Here is a 20,850-nt window from a genome sequence, read left to right on the forward strand (position 1 = left end):
ATTATAACCCGTATTACCTGTTCTCTGTTTTTCTTTCCAGGTTGGATTATCTCTTCATGGGCACGCTACACCAGGTAAGTACTGCAGTTGTTTTTATTACCATGTAATCCAGAATTGTACATTTAAATATAACATAACACTTAAGAAATAGTAACTATACTCTACTAGACATATTACTGATGCATGAAATACAAAAAAACTCTATAGGTACCTTGTATATAGTCTACTAGACTATAGCCCCGGGGATTTTAGAAAAAAAACATAGCTGCGCAGTAAGATCTACAGTATAACTTAAATGGGGTCCCAGATATTAGTGAAAGTCCAACTGAGAAGTTCTGTGGACTTAAGCTACTGTGGATCAGATGAGAAAGTATCACAATGTATTTGTCCTTCCATAACCTGGGATACTACTGAAGAAATCAATGTCGTAGGCGCAACCAGCTGCCCTAGTTGTGGCAACTCTGGGGGTCAAAGTCTGAGATTGAGGAATGACGGTATGGTTTGAGTGCTATGTGGTTCCGAATGTCTCTCTGGTTATGTCCGACTAGACCCGTCTATCCTTCCTAGGGTTCAGACTTATACTCAGTGGGGCTGTAGGGGAAGGGTCCACTAGTCTAAATTTCTGTAGTTACTTCAGTGGCTAAAGCTTTTCATTACACACTTAACCAATAGTTAATGTACTTGATATGGTGCTATTTGGTTTTCTTCCTTGGTATGTGCACCTAATGACGCTCTCAGTGTAATAGTAAATACAGGATCAGTCTAGAATTCATTTGTTTAGATGCCAACAGTTAACCCGTCGGAAGATAATTGATCTGGGATCACTGACTCGGGCTAAATTATCCTTGTAGCAGTGTGGTATCAACGAAAGATGAAGTTAGCCAGTGAGCTCCAGCTTCTAAGTGTAGTGTCAGAAGATGAATCTGGCTCCCTCGCTGAATGTAGATGTACAGTAGGACAGATCGGTCGGCGACAGCCTAGGCATGCCAAGCTACCTTATATGGTGAGGGCTCAGAGTCTCTGGGTAGTGAAGTGCAGTATACTTAGGAAGATAATTTCTCTTTCAATATTAATGCTGTCTATGCTGCTCCCCCAATTCACAACAATGATGATGCGGTATATGCTGATGGTAGAAAGGACTGAATCAGTGTAGATCAATCAGCCCCTACACAGCGTCCTCCGTTGCTATGGAGTCAGGGACTGCCTGTCTGTCTCTTCTCCGCTAACTAGGCTTTCCCTTACTGCTGCCGTGGCTCCCAATTGCTACCACATATGGGGTTATGCCCCCCTTTCACTCTCCTCAACCAAAATGGGGCAGTCTCACCAGCGCTGCTGTCAGGCACCTCTAGCCGCCGTTCTCCCTGCTCCGGAGCGGCTCCCGTCCAGAGCCTCTCGCTGCGCCTGTGCCCGCTCTCCACGATAAGCGGCTATCTACGGCGGCTCTGCACTCCGGTCTCCCCTGCGTCTCTAATGTGCGTCTCTGCTCCCTCTCTTCAGCTCTTCTCTCTCCAGCCTCCTCCCTTCTCATCCTCCTAACTGATTTCTCCAACCGTTTTTTTTTCTCATGCCACTTCTGGAAACTTCTTCCTCAATACCCCCGTGCCCACTCAACTAACAGCAGTAATCAGCATGGCTACACATATTATTCTTAGAAATTATAATTGAGTACATCTAATAAATTATAATTGGGTACCTTTATCTGCTATAGGTAACACAACTGCAGTGCTTATTCCATTAATAATATTATTGGGGCTACAGGTGTATGGCACTACAAAACATAGGAGTATGGCATCTCTTCAGGATGTTTAATTAGGAAGTTCACATTGTGCCTTGTCGCAAAACTTCTATTACTAGTTTATGTGTTATCTGGTTGAACCTCTGTTGTATGAAGACAACTTATTACACCTAAGCAAACAGATGGCTTCTTCAAGGTACCTCCTGATCTTGCATATGCATGCCATACCTCCCCAACTGTCCTGATTTTTGCAGGACAGTACCGTTTTTTTGGGACTGTCCCGCTGTGCCACCCACGTGCAGCAGTGTCCCGCGGTGGGGGGGGGGGGCAGTTGGGAGGCTCTGTCACTCACATGCGCACAGAGTCTATTCACAGAGACAAGAGGGAGAGCTCACAGAGCGATGGACATGCTCCCATAGTGACAAGAAATGGGGACGTGGCACGCGAGTGTGGCTTTGTCACCAGGCCACGCCCCTTTTATGAGGTCACACCCCCTTTTCCGGACAATCAAACTTTGGAAGTAGGAAAAGGTGGAGGAACTCGTTGGGCGCTAGAAAGGAAATGGGCTGCCTTGGGTGCACCTGGTGGTTCTCCTTCTTACCCCCAAAATAAACGTATGTCAGAATGCAAAATGGTGTAACCTGGGCGCCCTCTTTCCGTGCCTAACATACATATACCAAAGCAATGGTAAGTATAAAATACGGGTATTTTCACCAAGTGGATCATAAACTAGTGTCATCATAGCAAATGTTTAAAATCAAATAAAAGATTTAATATAATAACAAAAGCAAAAAAACACATTAAAATGTATGTCAGAAACAATTAAGACAAAAGCGTACCAAAATGGTAATGTAGCCATGTAATAAATAAATAAATAGATAAATATTTAGATAGCACCTATAGAAAAATATATATATATAATAAAGTAATGTAAGTGAAATTCATGTATGTGGTTATAATAATATCTATGTTCAATGTTGGTAATAGTTGACATGTGGTTTATAGTAATAGACAGCTGGTCTGACTGACTTACAGCTGAAATCTGTTATAGGCTGAGTTCGTACTTGCCGCTCCAAGCTGAATGGAGATAGCCTGCAAGGGCGGCAAGAACAGTGCCTCGAGACATCTATCTGCTCCACGCGCCACGGTAGTAACAGTCTGCCGGGCGGGAAGCAGAGACTCACGCGCTCGCTGTTCTAACCGCGAGCCGCTGGAGACGGGGAGACGCGCTGATTGGCGCCGGGGATGAGAGGCCACCAATGGGGATCTGCCGGTCAGCACGAGCCTAGTGAAGAAGAGAGATAAAAAGGGGGCTCCTCAGCGCTGACCGGCAGTCTGCAGATCCCTCGGTCAGTGCGCTGTTCCTACTCGCTATCCCTGCCACTAAGAGCTGTACATTGGGCAGTGGATGAGCAGTGGGACTGTGGCCAGTACCTGAGCAAAATCCTGGGTACAGGTGCATTGGGTAGTGATGCTGAGGTTTCCCTGGCTGCCACTCATTCTTGCTGTAAAACATTCAGTGAGCGGCAGGGAGACTGATGCAGCTACATCCTATGCATGCCTATGGGTACTATAGCGATGCTCATGACTACACTCACAGCCACTTCACTTGCTGTAAACATAGAGTGGACTGTGGGGAAGGTTTATGAGGCAGCAAGCTAGGTACTAAGAGCCAGGTACACCACGGTATCTCTGTCTGCCACAACTATACGCTGTATACATCAGTGGCAGGCAAAGCAGAGAGAGCCATTTGGTGTTAATGCCATCCTGAGCCCAACCAGGTCAATGCAGCAGAAGTTCAGCTGATCACCCTACTGCGCCAGAGAGAGAGAGAGAGACTCAGGTGTAGTTGGAACCAAACTACTGAGGACAGAGTTGAGGGAGAGACAGTGTCAGCAATACCAGCTCAGAGCATTGTAAAGCTGTTTCAGAGGAAGCTGTGAGTCCAGATATCCGAGGATGGGTGAGAACTAAAATTTGCATTCACCTGCAGTACTCACAGACATTTAATCCATATTATACCACTAGCTCATCTTGAACTTTGACATTTAATGAGCTGCACGGAAGGACTATAGAGCACTAATACCAAGAAAGTTTGAGTCTAATACACAAGCCATCTTTAATACAACAAGCCACCCTATCCAGTTATTATAAGGAGTGAATTTCCAAGTACTGAGTGTCTATAAGAAAGACATCTGGAGTACACTGACAGGCAGCTCAACAATTCTTTGGTAACTTTAAAAGACACATAAAATTGTATCAGTGCTGTTTGGCTTAACAAAGTAACTATATATTCTGGGAGCACTGCCAGACTTTCCATATATTGGATACAGTAGTAAAGGAAACGAAACTGATACAGATACTGTTTGGCTAGGTAAGAATAATTTACCCTGTGGAATCCACCAAGTCAGAGTAACAGGTTCTATGAGAATATATGAAAAATTCAGTTAACATATTAATCTCTAAAATGAGATTGGAAGGAGTTCAACACACGAACTGATTTATTGAACAGCAACAAAAGGATATACCCTTGTAATAATACATATATATATATATAAATATATGAGATATTAAGACTTAAATACAGTTTTGTAAAATTACTGAATAGTAACCCAACCCTGATATATATATGAAGTATGTTATGCATAACCTTTAGTATTGCATATCCTGGTGTACACCTAGGAATATTTTATGTATATTTGCCTAGGCTATATTCGGTAGCTACCAAAAGGTAATTTTTTGTATTGCATGCAAGTACAACTGTATAGGCCTTGAGGGTAGGATTAGAAGGGAACATGCGACTTACAAAATGTATTTTCTTGTCATATTACACTTTTTGTGATATTATACTACCATCACTATTAAAATAGTTACTTTTGTTTAAACACAAGAAAACAGTGTGTAAGGATATTAATATTAGCTGGGTGTTAATATTATCTATTAAAATAAATATTACTAGCTGCCCCAAGCCAGCCTAATATATCATCTAGAGTTAAGCTTGGGTGGAGGCACTAAATGTCAATAGTTTAGTAGTTTATAGCACATTATCAGTATACGTAACCAAGGGTTACAGTAGCAAAGGAGCCGCAGGTGGTATAACGTGGCAGGGTGGTCCAGACTTCACCCTGCTCTGGCTCCTAAGCTTACCAATGAAGGATAGTCAGCAATAGTCCTGGTCTAAATATGTTGATGTCCAGTAACCAACGCATTTCGAGATATGCAATCTCTTCCTCAAGCCCTGAGGAAGAGATTGCATATCTCGAAACGCGTTGACTACTGGACATCAACATATTTGGACCAGGACTATTGCTGACTATTCTTCAGTGGTAAGCTTAGCAGCCAGAGCAGGGTGAAGTCTGGACCACCCTGCCACGTTATACCACCTGCGGCTCCTTTGCTACCATTTTGGTACGCTTTTGTCTTAATTGTTTCTGACATACATTTTAATGTGTTTTTTGCATTTGTTATTATATTAAATCTTTTATTTGATTTTAAACATTTGCTATGATGACACTAGTTTATGATCCACTTGGTGAAAATACCCGTATTTTATACTTACCATTGCTTTGGTATATGTATGTTAGCCACGGAAAGAGGGCGCCCAAGTTACACCATTTTGCATTCAGACAATCAAACTTGTTTGGTTTAATTCCATAATAAAAAAAACCTCAGAAGGGTGGCAGATATATAGCTAATAGTTACACTGATAGCAAAAACATTTTTTTCTTTGTAAGTGACCTAAAGTAATAGTCTCAGCTGGTGGCAAGAGTGTTAAAAAAGCATTTAAATGTATTTCACACTATCATAGTCGCTAAAGCTTCTAGGGGCCTAAGTGTCTCCAAGGCAACCAACCACTGACTTTCAATTTTCCTATACACAACAGTGTGTGCATGCATGGTATTCATCCCAGTCATATTCAGATTTTAGCTTACTTTTGTGCATCCACCTCTCTAGAACCCTTATATTTAATCTGCAATCTAAATTGGGATTCATGGTGGTCATTCCGAGTTGATCGCTAGCTGCTTTCGGACGCTGCGCAGCGATGAGGCAATAAAAAGGCACTTCTGCGCATGCGTATGCGGCGCAATGCGCATGCGCATCGTACTATTACAAAGAACGATGTAGTTTCACACAAGGTCTAGCAAAGCTTTTCAGTCGCACTGCTGACCACAGAGTGATTGACAGGAAGAGGGCGTTTCTGGGTGTCAACTGACCGTTTTCAGGGAGTGTCCGATAAAACGCAGGCGTACCAGGAAAAACGCAGGCGTGGCTGGGCGAACGCAGGGCGTGTTCATGACGTCAAAACAGGAACTGAACAGTCTGAAGTGATTGCAAGCACTGAGTAGGTCTGAAGCTACTCTGAAACTGCACAAAAAATGTTTGTAGCCGCCCAGCGAACCTTTCGTTCGCACTTCTGCTAAGCTAAAATACACTTCCTTGTGCGGCGGCATAGCATTTGCACGGCTGCTAAAAACTGCTAGCGAGCAAATAACTCGGAATGACCACCCGTGCATAGTGTGACTCAGGCACATGCATAGAAGACACTGCGCGAATATCAGTATAGCCAGTGCTTAAATTGGTCCAAGAGAGGTGGTGGAACTCACCCCCCTCCCTACGGCACCATGTAATAAAGGTATTGCGCGCGTGTGGCAAATAAAAGGGTGTGGTCTTGCAAAAGGGGTGTGGTCTTAAAAGGGGCGTGGTCACAAAATAGTAATAATGCCCACAGTAGTAGCACCCAAGTGAAAATTTTGAAGTGGGGGTATGGAAAAGTGAAGGTTGTAATTATGTGCGCCACAATAGTAGGACCCCTTGCTGGTGCCCCTTATTCACATTATAGCAAACAGTATGACCCGAAATTCACATTATAGCACACGGTATGACCTGAAATTCACATTATAGCACACGGTATGAGCCGAAATTCACATTATAGAGTGACAGAGGGACAGGGAGAGTGACAGCAGGGACAGGGAGAGTGGCAGCAGGAACAGGGAGAGTGACAGCAGGGACAGGGAGAGTGACAGAGAGAGGGACAGCAAGGGCATACAGTAGGGACTATGGAGAGAGAAAGGCAGCAGGGTAAGATTACCTGTTTAGCAGCGGCGGTGGTCTGCGGTGCGGTGGATGAGTAGATGTGGTAGGCGCGGGGTGGAGGAGGCTGTGGGCCTCGGAGATAGTGCGGAGGAGGAGGCTGTGGGCGTGCAGAGGTCCGAGGGCAGGACGGCAGAGGAGGCTGAGGGTGGCTGCAGCGGATCTGGGACCAGGCTGGCTTTATTATCTCTGCCGCAGCATTGAGCTCCTGTGACCACGGCTTAATATTTAAAATCTGCCGCGGACTGGCAGCCAGTCAGCGACAGATTTGAACTAGTAGTGCCGCAGTCACAAGAGCTCTATGCGGCGGCAGGGATAATAAAGCCGGCATGGTCCCTGATCCCCTGCAGCTGGGAATCTGGAACCAGGGCTTCCAGTGTGGCGGCAATGGTAGGGGCGGAGGGACGGAGGGCGGACCGGGAGCTCAGCTTCTTTGTCAGTCCTGCAGTGCTCAAAGAAGTGCCAGTATACCATACCGTTGTATACCGGCCCACTTCGAGCACTGGTAGCACTCCGTAATACACATACAGTAATGCCCACAGCAGTAGCACCCCTTATACAATGCCCACAGTAGTAGTGCCCCTTATGCAATGCCCACAATAGTAGTGCCCCTTATGTCCCCAGGAGTGGTGCCCCTTATGAAGTGCCCTGTTTACAATGCCCTCATTAGTAGTGCACCCCATCAGTAATGCCCTTAATTGTAATGCCCCTGTGTAGTATTGCCCCCAGTAGTAATGTTGCCTGTAGTAATGCCACCAGTCGTTTAGCCCCCTGTAGTTTAGCCCCAGTAGTTATGCCCCCACTGGTAATGCCCCTGCAGTTACAACCCCAGTAGTTTACTCCCCCCTTTAGTTTAGCCTCCCAGTGGTAATACCCCCAGTAGTTTAGCCCTCATGTAGTTTGCCCCATGTAGTTTAACCCTGTTCCCTATAGTTTAGCCCCCAGTGGTAATGCACCTTGCAGTTGTGCCACCAGATGTTTAGCCCCTGTAGTTTAGCCCCATGTAGTTTGCCCCCAGTAGATAGCCCCCATTAGTAATGCCCCCAGTAGTTTGCCCCTTGTAGTTATGCCCCCGGTAGTTTAGCTCCTGTAGTTATGCCCCCTTGTAGTTTAGCCCCCAGTAGTAATGACCTCAAGTAGTAATGACCCCAAGTATTAATGCCACCAGTAGTTTAGCCCCCTTTAGTTTGCCCCCTTGCAGTAATGCCCCTGTAGTAATGCCCCTTTGTAGCTTGCACCCTTGTAGTTTGCCCCCAGTAGTAAAGCCCCCCAGTAGTAAAGCCCCAGTAGTTTGCCCCCAGTAGCTTGCCCCCCAGTAAAAGCGCCGCTAGTACACATATGGGAGGGAGGGGGACACCATACTCACCAAGCCCCGCTCCCGCCGCATTCCTCTTGGCGTCCGCTTCTCGGCACAATGAGAGAGACGTCATGACGTCTCTCCCATAGCGCGCACTGACAAAGCCGGAGCTCAGTAGTGAGCTCCTGCCTCCGGCTGACGCTGTGGAGAGGGAGCCAGGCGCCCGCTGGTAACACAATCTCAGCAGGTGCCCGGCATTTCCCTGCAGCGCCGGGACATCAGGTTAGGTGAGCCGGAGGAGGCGGAACTGCGTTCCGTCTCCAAGTGGAACTGATGGAACGCAGTTCCGCCCCGTTCTGGCTCACTTTAACCCCTGAGTATAGCATGCAACTCTGTATCAGGCCCATAGTGTATAGATGACACTGCTTGTGACAGCTTACATTCTAGAGACACTGACACACAAACACAACAGCCGCGATGTATACAAGTAACATGGAGATATAAACACCAGTGCAAATATCAGGTAAACTCATTATAATACAGTAGTTAGCCTAAAGGCAAAACAGGATAGTATGGTTTCTATGTTTTATTTTAGGAACTGGGCTGTTAAGCAGCACCTGTCAGAGAACCATATGGATTCCAAAAGCCACAGCTGTTTCTGGTGCAGAGGATACATATGTGGTTATTATATACAGTCACTGTATGTTCTGTAAATTGTAAAGCTTACAATAATTTAAATTATAGTGCTATTAAAATAAGCATAGGTTGGCAATTCAGCCCCAAGACACCACTAATAAATGAACTTTCAAGCATATGAGCTCAGCTGAATCAATCGGAATGACAGAACTGATGCACTGTATTAAATCATCTTTAAACTGCGGCTTATAAGCAGAACCGGCCCTAGCCAATATGATGCCCTAGGCAAGATTTTGGCTGGTGCCCCCTGGCACCGCCGCTAGCTCCGCCTCTGACCCAGCATCCCTTTCCCAGCACCATCACCCCTCACCTATAGCAGTCCTCATTTTGGTTCTCCTACCCCCTATTTTTTAAATAGGAACAGTGTGCACATTTGGCGCACAGCTCAAAAAAAGGGCGTCTTCTTGCTGGGAAGGGGTATGGCTACACAATAGTACCACCAATTCAAATTAAGCCACACAGTAGTGCAAATTTATTCACATTTATCATGTGACAGTGTCCCTTATTCACTTTATATCACACAGTAGTACCACTTTACCTTATATATGTTACTCCTCACAGTAGTGCCCCTTATTCACATTACATTAAATTGCTCCTTATTTACATCACACCACATTATATTGCTCTTTATTCACATTAGACCACACAGTAGTGCCTTTTCTATACATTATCCTGAGTAGAGCAGTAAAACACCTTATATACATAATGCCACACATTAGTAATGAATGTATACACATAATACCGCACAGTAATGCCCCATACACATATGACACACATTATTAATTTCCTTTTAAACATAATGCACCTTACACGTTATGTCAACATTTATCAAAGCCCTTATGAACATTAATGTCTCTTACACATATGCCGTACATTATTAATGCTCTTATACACATAATGACACACATAATGCCCCTTACACATATGCCGCACATTATTAATGCATTTATACACATGACACATTCAATGCCCCTTACACATATGCCGAACACTACTGCACAATCATCCCAACAGCACTCACATGGCTGCTAACACTGTAACCTCTGCCTCTGCTTGGATACAGATGTGTCCTCATACATCTTGCCTCAATACGCCATGCAGCAGGAGATGCCTGATTCAGCTGGCAGCTCTGGTAACGTTGTGCTACTTTTTCGACGAAAATGCATCTTATTTGCATGATTATGTGGCTAGGATGCACAAGCAGCTTCTGCTGATTAAAATGATATGCAGCACGCCTATATTCTGTGTGCGTCTGTGGCTGTATCTGCATATGAAATGCTACATTACAGTGATTTCCGCTAATACACTGTAACGTAGCATTTCGTAGGCAGATATAGCCGCAGTTGCACACAGAATACAGACATGCCGCATATCATTTTAATCAGCAGAAGCTGCTTGTGCGCCTAGGCATATGAAATGCCCTAGGCAATTGCCTAGTTTGCCTATGCCTAGGGCCGGCTCTGATTGTAAGCATCCCATAGAGTGCCATTAGCTGAAAATCAATATGAAGGTGAAAAGCTACAGAAAACACCATTCAGTATGCACTAGATTCTAGTGGTTCCCAACCGCGGTCCTGAAGTACCCCCAGTAGTTCATGTTTTCCAGGTCTCCTCACAGGATTGCGAGTGAAATAATTTGCTCCACCTGTGGTTCTTTTAAAATGTGTCAGTGAGTAATGAATACACCTGTTCAACTGCTAGGTGACCTGGAAAACATGAATTGTTGGGGGTACCTCAGAACCGAGGTTGAGAACCACTGCACTAGAAGTATGATTTCCTGTAACCAGTGATTTCTCTTAAATAGTGGCTTCTTATATCACTTCTCATAATCAGCATATCATGCCATCAGGACTGATTGTGAAATATGTTATACAAAATAATATAACCCCACTGCAATTTATTAAAGATATTAGAAGCCATCTTGGACCTCTGTGACTTAAGTATTATTTTCAGATACTCAGAATGTCATGAAAGTAACAACGCACAGAATTGCAATATCTATATAAGTCTTCCTCACATTATTTCTTCTACATATAGGGGTCACAAGGGTCTGTCCTTGGCCCACATCTCTCTCTATACATCCTTCCTTGGAAATCTTATCAGCTCCTTCTGCCTCCAATACCATCTTTACGCTGATAACACTCAGCTTTTCCAATATGTCTCTTTCTCCCCACATTTCTTCTATTCAGTATACCCCCTCATGCCAGATGCCACTAAACCCCTTTCACCAAGTGACAGAATTCTGATCTTCCTCTATGCCAACTCTCCAATCTATCATTGATGCTGCAGCTCTCCGCTCTCACAGCATATACCCAGAGCCGGCCCTAACCAATATGATGCCCTAGGCAAGATTTTGGCTGGTGCCCCCTAGCACCACTGCTGGTTCCGCCTCTGACCTTGCACCTCTTTCCCAGCACCATCACCCTTCACCCATAGCAGTCCTTATTTTGGTGTTTGTACCCCCTATATTTTAAATAGGAACAGTTTGCACATTTGGCACACAGCCCAAAAAGGGGTGTGTTTTTGCTGGCAAGGGGCATGGCCACACAATAGTAACCCCAATTCCAATTACGCCACACAACTTAATTCACATTTGATCTTGCGATAGTGTTCATAATTCATATTACATCCCACAGTAGTATCACTTTACCTTATAAACGTTACTACTCACAGTAGAGCCCCTTATTCACATTACATCACACCCTATTGCTCTTTATTCACATTAGACAACACAGTAGTGCCCTTTCTATACGCAATGCCACATAGTAGAGCACCTTATACACATAATGCCACACATTAGTAATGCATTTATGCACATAATTCCACACAGTAATGCCCCTTACACATATGAGACACATTATTAATGTCCTTATAAACATAATGCACCTTACACATTATGACAACCTTTATTAATGCCCTTATACACATAATGTCCCTTACACATAAGCCGCACATTATTAATGCCCTTATACACATAATGACACGCATAGTGCCCCTTACACATATGTTGCACATTAATTATGCATTTTTACATGACACACATAATGCTCCTTACACATATTCCGAACACTACTGCACAACCAACCCACTCACATGCACACAACACTCACACTGCCACTAACACTGTGACCTCTGCCTCTGCTTGGATACAGATGTGTCCTCATAAATATTGCCTCAATGCTAACATCTGGCACCTTTTTTTAATTGAAATGCATCTTATTTGCATTGCTATGTGGCTAGGATGCACAAGCAGCTTCTACTGATTAAAATGATATGCAGCATGCCTATATACTGTGTGAGACTGTGGCTGTATCTGCATATGAAATGCTACACACAGAATATAGGCATGCTGCATATCATTTTAATCAGCAGAAGCTGTTGATGCCCCTAGGCATATCAAATGCCCTAGGCAATTGCCTAGTTTGCCTATGCCTATGGCCGGCTCTGCATATACCCCTCAGGATACAGTTGAAACTATTCACCATCACTGATAAAGCTATTAATCACTCTTCTCGCACAAGACCACTGCGGCACATGTGCACTGCGATTCTGACGCATGCACAATAGAAAAAACATTGTCCAACTGCGCAAACAACAGCATTGCATCCACTTCTGAATTAGGCCATACATGAAGCTACTTATAACTGTCATTGAGGCTGAGCAGATCCGTGTAGTGTGCAGCTGCAGGGGATTGGATGTGTGGCTGCACACTACATAGATCTGCCTAGTTGCAATAGTTATAAACGGACAATTGCACCTAGTTTCATACATTATATTGTAGTCAGCAGAATTACTGTGGCATGCTACCTATGCAGGAGCAAATAACTCCATGTGGAAGGTGTCTGACTGCAATATGAGACATGCCGGGTTCACTGGGTTGACTGCTAAGAAATGTGTGATTTAAAATAAAGATAATGCAACTGTATGATAAGGTTATTATCATGGTAAATTGAGTTTTACATTTCCCATTATAACGATATTTGACATTGACTGGATGAGCCATAAACTGAATTGTTCTCATAGCTGGAATAGGGCTCACGGCTGCCCTGTGCCAGCCGTGCCCCCAAACCCATGACAACATGTTGGTAGATGGGGGCCACCGGCTGGAGAAAGCGTAGCGATGTCCGGATGGCTCTGCATCCTTTTTACGCTCTGCTGAGTACTGCAGCATTGTCAGGGACCTCAGGGTGCTGTTCCAAACACTCTTCTGCCCAGCAGCAAGGGCCATGGGGCAGTGACAGTGATGCCCCTCGAGCCCTGCACTCTGGGCAGTGATGGCAGTAGACACATTATAAGTCTGTTGTACAGTAGCTGTCAAAGTATACATTGTGTGTTTCTGATAGTAGTAACTAGCTCACCCAATTTCTCCATGCCTAGGTAATTGGTTTTGTTTTTTATTTAAGCATTTCTCGCAGGGTGTAACGCTGACTACCCATTTTTTGTTTACGTGTATAATTTACAGTAGGGTGTTATATTAACTATCCCACCTGGTCTATACTGGAATCCTTAGACAGGATAACTGGCCCTGTATTATTTATTATCTGCAAGAGGTATACAGTGTGAATTGTGCACTGATTTCACAGCACTTATGCAAATATTGTCTGTCACAATTGAGAAGCTGCGAGAGGAGATGAGACAGGTCTACGTGCTGAGCTTCTTAATTCTGTGTTCTCTAAATATAGTCTCTGAAGTGTTCTCTGTATAGAGCACATTCTGAGGTGATACCGTTGGCATGTAACAAGTATATGAGTTTAATTCCACATCCTGACCAGCATTATTTGTCTCTGAAATGATTTGAAGCTCCACTCACTACAACGGTTTTTAAAAAAAAAAAAACACTCACAAGTGCCTATGACAATCTTATTTTCATTGAGTACCAACGGAGTCGCATCAATTTTTTATTTTTGTTTAGAAAGACACCAGGTACAGGTGGGAAAAATGCCCGTCTGATTTTCCACCATTACTAGATGCGGCCAGATGGAAAATAAACACCTATGGCCTATTTTTGAGGAGATAGAAAAAGAACATCCCTAAGAGCTAAAAGAAAATGGCCGTAAAAGTTGCTGCCATGTTCATGCAATTGTATGCAAATATGCTTTGTTATTAAAAAGTGCTACATCCAATCAGATACCAAGAGGTATATTTACTAAAGGTCGATTTTTCTAATCTATTTTAAATTGATAAAGAAAAAGCAAATGACAAAAAAAAAGACCTTTAGTAATATACCCCCAATACTTTGTTAAGAATTCTTGTAATAAAATATTCAACAGGAAGTAACCATTTTCTAATCTTAGGCTTTCATATTTTTATTAACTGTTTGAATTCAATAGATTTTAATCATAAAGTTAAATAAACAGCAGCATAAATGTAAAAAATGGCGCATTTATTTAGGGAACAGAACTACAGCAACAGTTATATAAAAGAAGGACCAAAACCATTCACAGTTAGATCAATAATGACAAAATTCCAGGTCCAAATCACTGCCAGCCCTTCATCACAGATAAACCGTCCTGGTCTAATCTGAAAGCTTGCATTCCTTGCATATACTTTTTTATTCCTGGCTTTCCTACACATTGATATTATTCCCTGCCTAAGCAATAACAAATTATACAAAAGTGGCACATTTTTCCTCTGAGAAGAGCAGCAGCACACAAATCATTGTATGTAATATAACAGTATGCACCCAGACCATAGTATGTTATATCATAGTATTCATTCACACAAACTATAGTATGTTTATACAACAGTATGCACACAAATCATAATACAAAAGTATGCACACAAACCATAACATGTTATACCATAGTATTCACACAAACCATAGCATGTAACACAACAGTATGCACACAAACCATAGTATGTGACAGAACAGTATGCACACAAACCATAGTATGCTTAATTGCTTATACAACAGTATGCACACAAACCATAGTATGTTATACAACAGTATGCACACAAACCATAGTATGTTATACAACAGTATGCACACAAACCATAGTATGTTATGCAACAATATGTAAACAAAAAAACTATAGTATGTATAGTATGCACAGAAGCCATAGTATGTAATACAATAGTATGCACACAAACCACAGCATGTTATATAAATGTATGCACACAGTCCATCGTATATACAATAGTATGCATACAAACCACAGTATGTTTCACAATAGTCCTCGACAGAGTTAATTTGGGACCAGGGCCTAAAACGCTATTATGACACAGTTGCAGATTCCTCTAAAAATAAATGCATACACTTTCATTGCAAGCCATCCATCTTTAATTACAGTGTTCCATAAACTGCAAGTGTGCCGTATATTTGTATGACTATGGTCTGGTGTCATACTGTAACTTTCACACACTATGGACATACAGAAAGCCATGAGAACCCATTACTCTACCTCTTTATTAAGGTCCCAGTCTTGGCTCAGCAGCAGGTTATAATCCTCGAAGCCAAGGATCCTATGGGACAGAAGCAGCTATAGGTCCTACACAACAGAAAGAGCAGGCAGCAGGAGAGTGACTAGGTTGGGAACCCTGGGACTCTTTACAGCTTGATCCTTCCCCTTTTTTCTCCTAAATATCTGGAGTGTGATGGGGACAGCTGAGTGCACATAAGTCATGACTATAAATATCTACAACAGCTTATGGTCTGGGGGAGGGAGACAAGTTATTTTAACAGGACTTGCTGTGAGCCGGGTTTATCAGAACCAGTTCTCTCAAAGAATATGGCAGAAAAATAAACACAACACATAGGTCAATAGCTTAGTATTATAGCATTGTAGTCGCAGTAAATGTACTATATATGAACAATGACTTGTTACTTATGGTGTAATTTGTACTTGAAAGTCTATCACCGACTGTAGGAGGGACAATTTAAGAGCAGTTACATGTATTTGTTTTAGTACAAAAATATTTTGGGGCGTTTTTGTGATCTGTAAATAATTATTTGACAAATTGATATAAAAGTGGCTACAACTTATTTTGCAGTGTATATTTATTTTACACATTAAGTTGTATTTTGTCTGAGTTTGTATTGTTACACTAAAAAATAGAACTAGAACTATAATATACAGTACTGTGCAAAAGTTTTAGGCAGGTGTGGAAAAAATGCTGCAAAGTAAGAATGCTTAAAAAAAAAAGTGTTAGTTTATTTTTTAAAAATGGGCAGGGAGGTTGTTCCAACATCTTGGAGAAATAACCAAAGACCTTCTGTGGATGTAGGCTTGCTCAAATCCTTCTGTCTTTTCATGTACAAACATTTAATAATCATATCATTATTGCTTCAGAAGTGCTTGTTTGTGATGCTTTAGTAATAGTATTACTATCGTAGTTTCACGTAATGTCAGTTCCACTTCAAATAAAATGTTCCCTTTCCCACAATATATAAATGGCATAACCAAAACTCAATATAGTCAATAGCATAATGATGAATATTACACTGCTTACTACCATACTGCATACCAATGATCACATAGTAAGTAAGGTGGAAAGAGCCATAACAACAGTAGATCAAAATGATTTCAATACAATCCGATAAATGAATAAAATGACAGCTACAGTCCCAATAATCCCAGTAAAAGACATTTTAACACAGTTGATCACTAAACATGAGCTTCCAACCCCCTGGATAGTGCACTTATCATCAGATGAAAGCTTATGGGTAAGTTTGGTTCTGAGTTGTACGCTATGCCCATATTTACAGAGCTGAGTGATTATCAGTCAACTGCACATGTGCCGCGATCGCAGAGCTTGTGCGCCAAAGTCCACTACTGTAATCGCTCGCAGTGAGGATTCATTTGCTAGTGAATACAGGAATGGACTGTTTTGTGGGAGGTAACTGGGTGTGTCTCAGGCTGTCACTGCGATCCTTTACGCAGATCAAATGGTGCAGGCATCTCATATCTCTGGACTATTCTGAGTGATCATAATCCCACTCAGAGAGTCAATGCTTTCATGATCGGAGCCCGATGCTGCATATGTATATGCAGTTGCAGAAAGCTGCAATGCGGCGGTGGGCATTATTATTATTTATTTATTAACAGTTTCTTATATAGCGCAGCAAATTCCGTTGCGCTTTACAATTTGAAATAACAATAACAAACTGGGTGATAACAGTCATAGAGGTAGGAAGGCCCTGCTCGCAAGCTTACAATCTATAGGGAAATAGGCATATGTACACAAGGAAAGGTGCTATCTATTGCATAGAATGAAAAGACATGTGAGGATATGTGTGGACTGTACAGAGTGGATGTAATTTGATAGGAAGGTTTATGAAAGTTATGTGGGCGGTTAAGGAATTTGATACGCTTGCCTAAAGAGGTGAGTTTTGAGGGAACGCTTGAAGGTTTGGAGACTAGAGGAGAGTCTTATTGTGCGTGGTAGGGCATTCCACAGAGTGGGTGCAGCCCGATGAAAGTCCTGCAGTCGTGAGTGGGAGCGAGTAATGAGTGTGGATGAGAGACGCAGGTCTTGTGAAGAGCGAAGAGGTCGGGTTGGGAGATATTTTGTGATAAGCGAAGTGATGTACGTTGGTGTAGTTTGGTTAATGGCCTTGTGTGTGAGTAAAAGTATTTTATATTGAATGCGGTAGAGTACAGGTAACCAATGGAGGGACTGACAGAGTGGATCTGCAGACGATGAACGTCTAGCGAGGAAGATAAGCCTCGCCGCTGCATTCAGAATGGATTGTAGTGGTGAGAGTCTCGTTTTGGGAAGACCAGTTAGGAGACTATTGCAATAATCAATGCGGGAGATAATGAGAGCGTGGATTAGAGTTTTAGCAGTGTCTTGTGTAAGGTATGGTCGTATTTTGGATATGTTTTTTAGATGCTTGTAACATGATCTTGAGACAGATTGAATGTGGGGAACAAAGGACAGATCAGAGTCAAGGATGACACCTAGGCAGCGAGCTTGTGGGGTAGGGTAGATAGTCGAGTTTTCAACAGTGATAGAGATATCAGGTTGGTACCTACTATTGGCCAGTGGAAATATAATTAACTCTGTCTTTGAAATATTAAGTTTGAGGTGGCGAGATGTCATCCAGGATGAGATGGCAGAAAGGCATTCAGTGACACGGTCCAGTACAGATAGGGACAGGTCAGGGGAGGATAGGTAGATTTGAATATCATCTGCGTACAGATGATACTGAAAACCAAAAGAGCTGATTAGTTTACCAAGAGATGAGGAATAGATAGAGAAAAGCAGAGGACCCAAGACTGAGCCTTGCGGTACTCCAACTGAAAGAGGTAGCGAAGAGGAGGTAGATTCAGAGAAGCGAACACTGAAGGAGCGATTAGATAGGTACGATAGGAACCAAGAAAGGGCTGTGTCTTTAAGACCTAGGGATTGTAGTGTCTGTATGAGAAGAGAGTGGTCTACAGTGTCAAATGCAGCAGATAGATCTAGAAGAATAAGTAGTGAGTAGTGGCCTTTAGACTTTGTAGTGACCAAATCATTAACCACTTTAGTCAGTGCTGTCTCTGTGGAATGTTGGGAACGGAAGCCTGACTGAAGTGGGTCCAACAAAGTGTATGAGTTAAGAAAGTGTGTGAGTCGAGTGTAGGCAAGTCTCTCAAGTAGCTTAGAGAGACAAGGGAGCTGAGAGATATGGCGGTAGTTTGAGAGAGCATTAGGGTCAGAATTTTGTTTTTTTTAAATGGGAGTAATCACTGCATGCTTGAAGAGTGAAGGAAAAATACCAGTAGAGAGAGAGAGATTACAGATGTTAGTTAAGGTAGGGATGAGCACCAGAGACAGAGCTTTACTTATTTGTGAGGGTAAAGGATCAAGAGGAGAGGTAGTAGAGAAGCAGGATGAGAAGAGTGATGATACTTCATCTTCATTTGTGGGATCAAATGAAGAAAGAGTGACAGAGGGTTCAGGTAAAGAACGGAGCAGGTCACTGGCTGCCGAAGAGCATACCATTTCATCTCGGATCTTATCAATCTTCTCCTTGAAGTAGGAAGCAAGATCCTGTGCCTTGATAGTGGCTGGTGGGGTAGGTGCGGGAGGATTCAGAAGTGATTTAAATGTATTAAAGAGTCGTTTGGGGTTAGAGGCTTGAGCAGAGATAAGAGTTTGGAAATATGTTTGTTTGGCAGTGTCCAGGGCATTTTTATAAGAATGGTAGACTGTCTTATATGTGAGGAAGTCACTTGAAATACGAGATTTACGCCACTGACGTTCATCAAGGGCTAGTTCTAGAGTCTCATTAAGGTGTGATACAGCCATCTCAGGAGAGGTGAATGCAGAAATAGGTGAAAGCAGTTGTTGGAGTGAAGTGGAAAGTTCTTGAAGATTAATTGTGTTAATATTTCTGCGAGTTTGAGGAAGATTGGAGAACTTCCGCAACACAGGGTTTGAATTAACAGAGGAGAGCATGCAGGTGATAAGGTTGTGATCTGAGAGGGGGAAAGGAGTGTTAGTGAGTTCAGAGATGGAGCATAGTCTGGTCAGCTAATGCTGCCAGGCAGCAGCATTAGCATAGCTTTGCCCATCCACTGCGTACGGGATTGCAACTGCGCATGTGTTAGCATTCATCTCTGACTCAGGCCCTCTGTCTCCAATAATTCCTCTTTCCATAATAAGTATGTAATCCTCAACTGTTGCTTCTTAGCTATTCCTTTTGCAGCAGTTCCTAGGGATCGTCAATTGCAGTATCCTTATGTTGTTTGAGCATAATAAATAATAAAATACACTTTTAAGAACAATATTAAAATACAGGGGATATAAAATGATGAGGGAAACAATAATAAGGAGCAGCAAGTATTTTTTACTTTACTGTAATTTCCGACTGCAAGTGTGGTGACACTTGTGTGGATAATATTAGTCAGCTGTCTTAGGGGGGAATTTGTTAAAAGCCACAGTAATTTACAATGGGTTAAGTAATCCTCTGGGGCTATTCAATTAGTCCCCTAATGCAGCCCGTATGTTGCACCTAACAGGCCTGGTCTGTTCAGACCCGAAAACAAATCCCTGATAATTATCCCGTTTTGGGGCGCAACAGCCTTAACACACAGGTCCGGGAACTTATTCCAGATTCTATGGGTTAATGCAGTGGTTCTCAAACTGTGTGCCATGGCACCCGGGGTGCCTCGGGACACTTGCTGGGGTGCCCTGGGTTGGTGGTCCAGGACCAATTCAAATTAATTAAAGTCAATGTAATAGACAAAACTAGTGCTGGTAGCTTCCAATCATAAAATATGTGAACAAACGGAAGTAAATCTTGTACCTCACCACATAACTGAACCTAAGGATGACATATAAACACAGTTTGCGTAATTTAATATTTTTTTCCGAATTTTTCAATAAGAAACTTTGGCATGGGGGTGCCGTGAATAAAATTCTGATACTCTAGGGAGCCATAACACAAAAAAGTTTGGGAACCACTGGGTTAATGTCTGAAAACAGATTAATATAATGTGGAGAAAAAAAGGGTCTCTAATTGAATAGCCACAGACATTAAAGCTTGAGGCTACCTACTGTACCTTTATCACCTATGTGAAATTAATAGGTCTAATTGAATTGCCCCCTAAGAACCACAGTGGGATGTAATAACAATATTTATTTTCTAATTCAATTAGTCCCAGTGTATGCTATAAATCATTTAGATCCAATTAAAATGTTGCCCAACTGACAATGGGCCTGATTCTGAGGAGGGAGTAAATAAAGAGCAACTGTGCATTAATATACCTCCTATCAACTGAATATATCAAGATTCTACATATAGGTACAAGCCTATAGTGTCAACATGATGTCCCTATGATTCTTGGTACTACTATAACAGTCCATACCGTTCATATATTTCATAGTTTTATTCATCATGTTTTCATATGTTCTGCTGTAGAGAGAGAAAGTCATTATTTCTATACATATTTTTTCTCTGCTGAAGTTATATTTTGTTGAATGATTATAGGTAACAAAGCAAATTTAAGAAAACCAAAATAAAGAAATGCTACAATAATAAGCATGTGAAAATACCAAAATGATTAATTATAAAAAGTCAATGAATAGTGCTTGTACACTACAGT

At 42.4% G+C, this 20,850-nt stretch overlaps 1 protein-coding gene and 1 long non-coding RNA gene across 5 annotated transcripts in view; one reads left to right on the forward strand and one right to left on the reverse strand.

Annotated features, from left to right (window-relative positions):
* MYO18B (myosin XVIIIB) overlaps positions 1-15,380 on the reverse strand; it is a 1,127,577-nt gene extending 1,112,197 nt beyond the window's left edge. For 3 of the 4 annotated variants that reach the window (XM_063913212.1, XM_063913213.1, XM_063913208.1), the window contains exon 1: positions 15,220-15,380. The gene's annotated coding sequence lies outside the window, so the exon portion shown is untranslated. Of the gene's footprint in view, positions 1-1,324; positions 1,506-15,219 lie in introns of those variants that run through there. The other variant, XM_063913209.1, reaches the window with a different exon arrangement.
* The window catches only part of LOC134887451 (uncharacterized), a 197,206-nt gene that overhangs the window by 98,585 nt on the left and 77,771 nt on the right, over positions 1-20,850 (forward strand). The window contains exon 2 of the long non-coding RNA XR_010171036.1: positions 41-74. This is a non-coding gene — a long non-coding RNA (uncharacterized LOC134887451). The remainder of the gene's footprint in view (positions 1-40; positions 75-20,850) is intronic.

The sequence above is a fragment of the Pseudophryne corroboree genome, chromosome 1 (assembly GCF_028390025.1).
Source record: "Pseudophryne corroboree isolate aPseCor3 chromosome 1, aPseCor3.hap2, whole genome shotgun sequence".
Lineage (NCBI taxonomy): Eukaryota > Metazoa > Chordata > Amphibia > Anura > Myobatrachidae > Pseudophryne > Pseudophryne corroboree.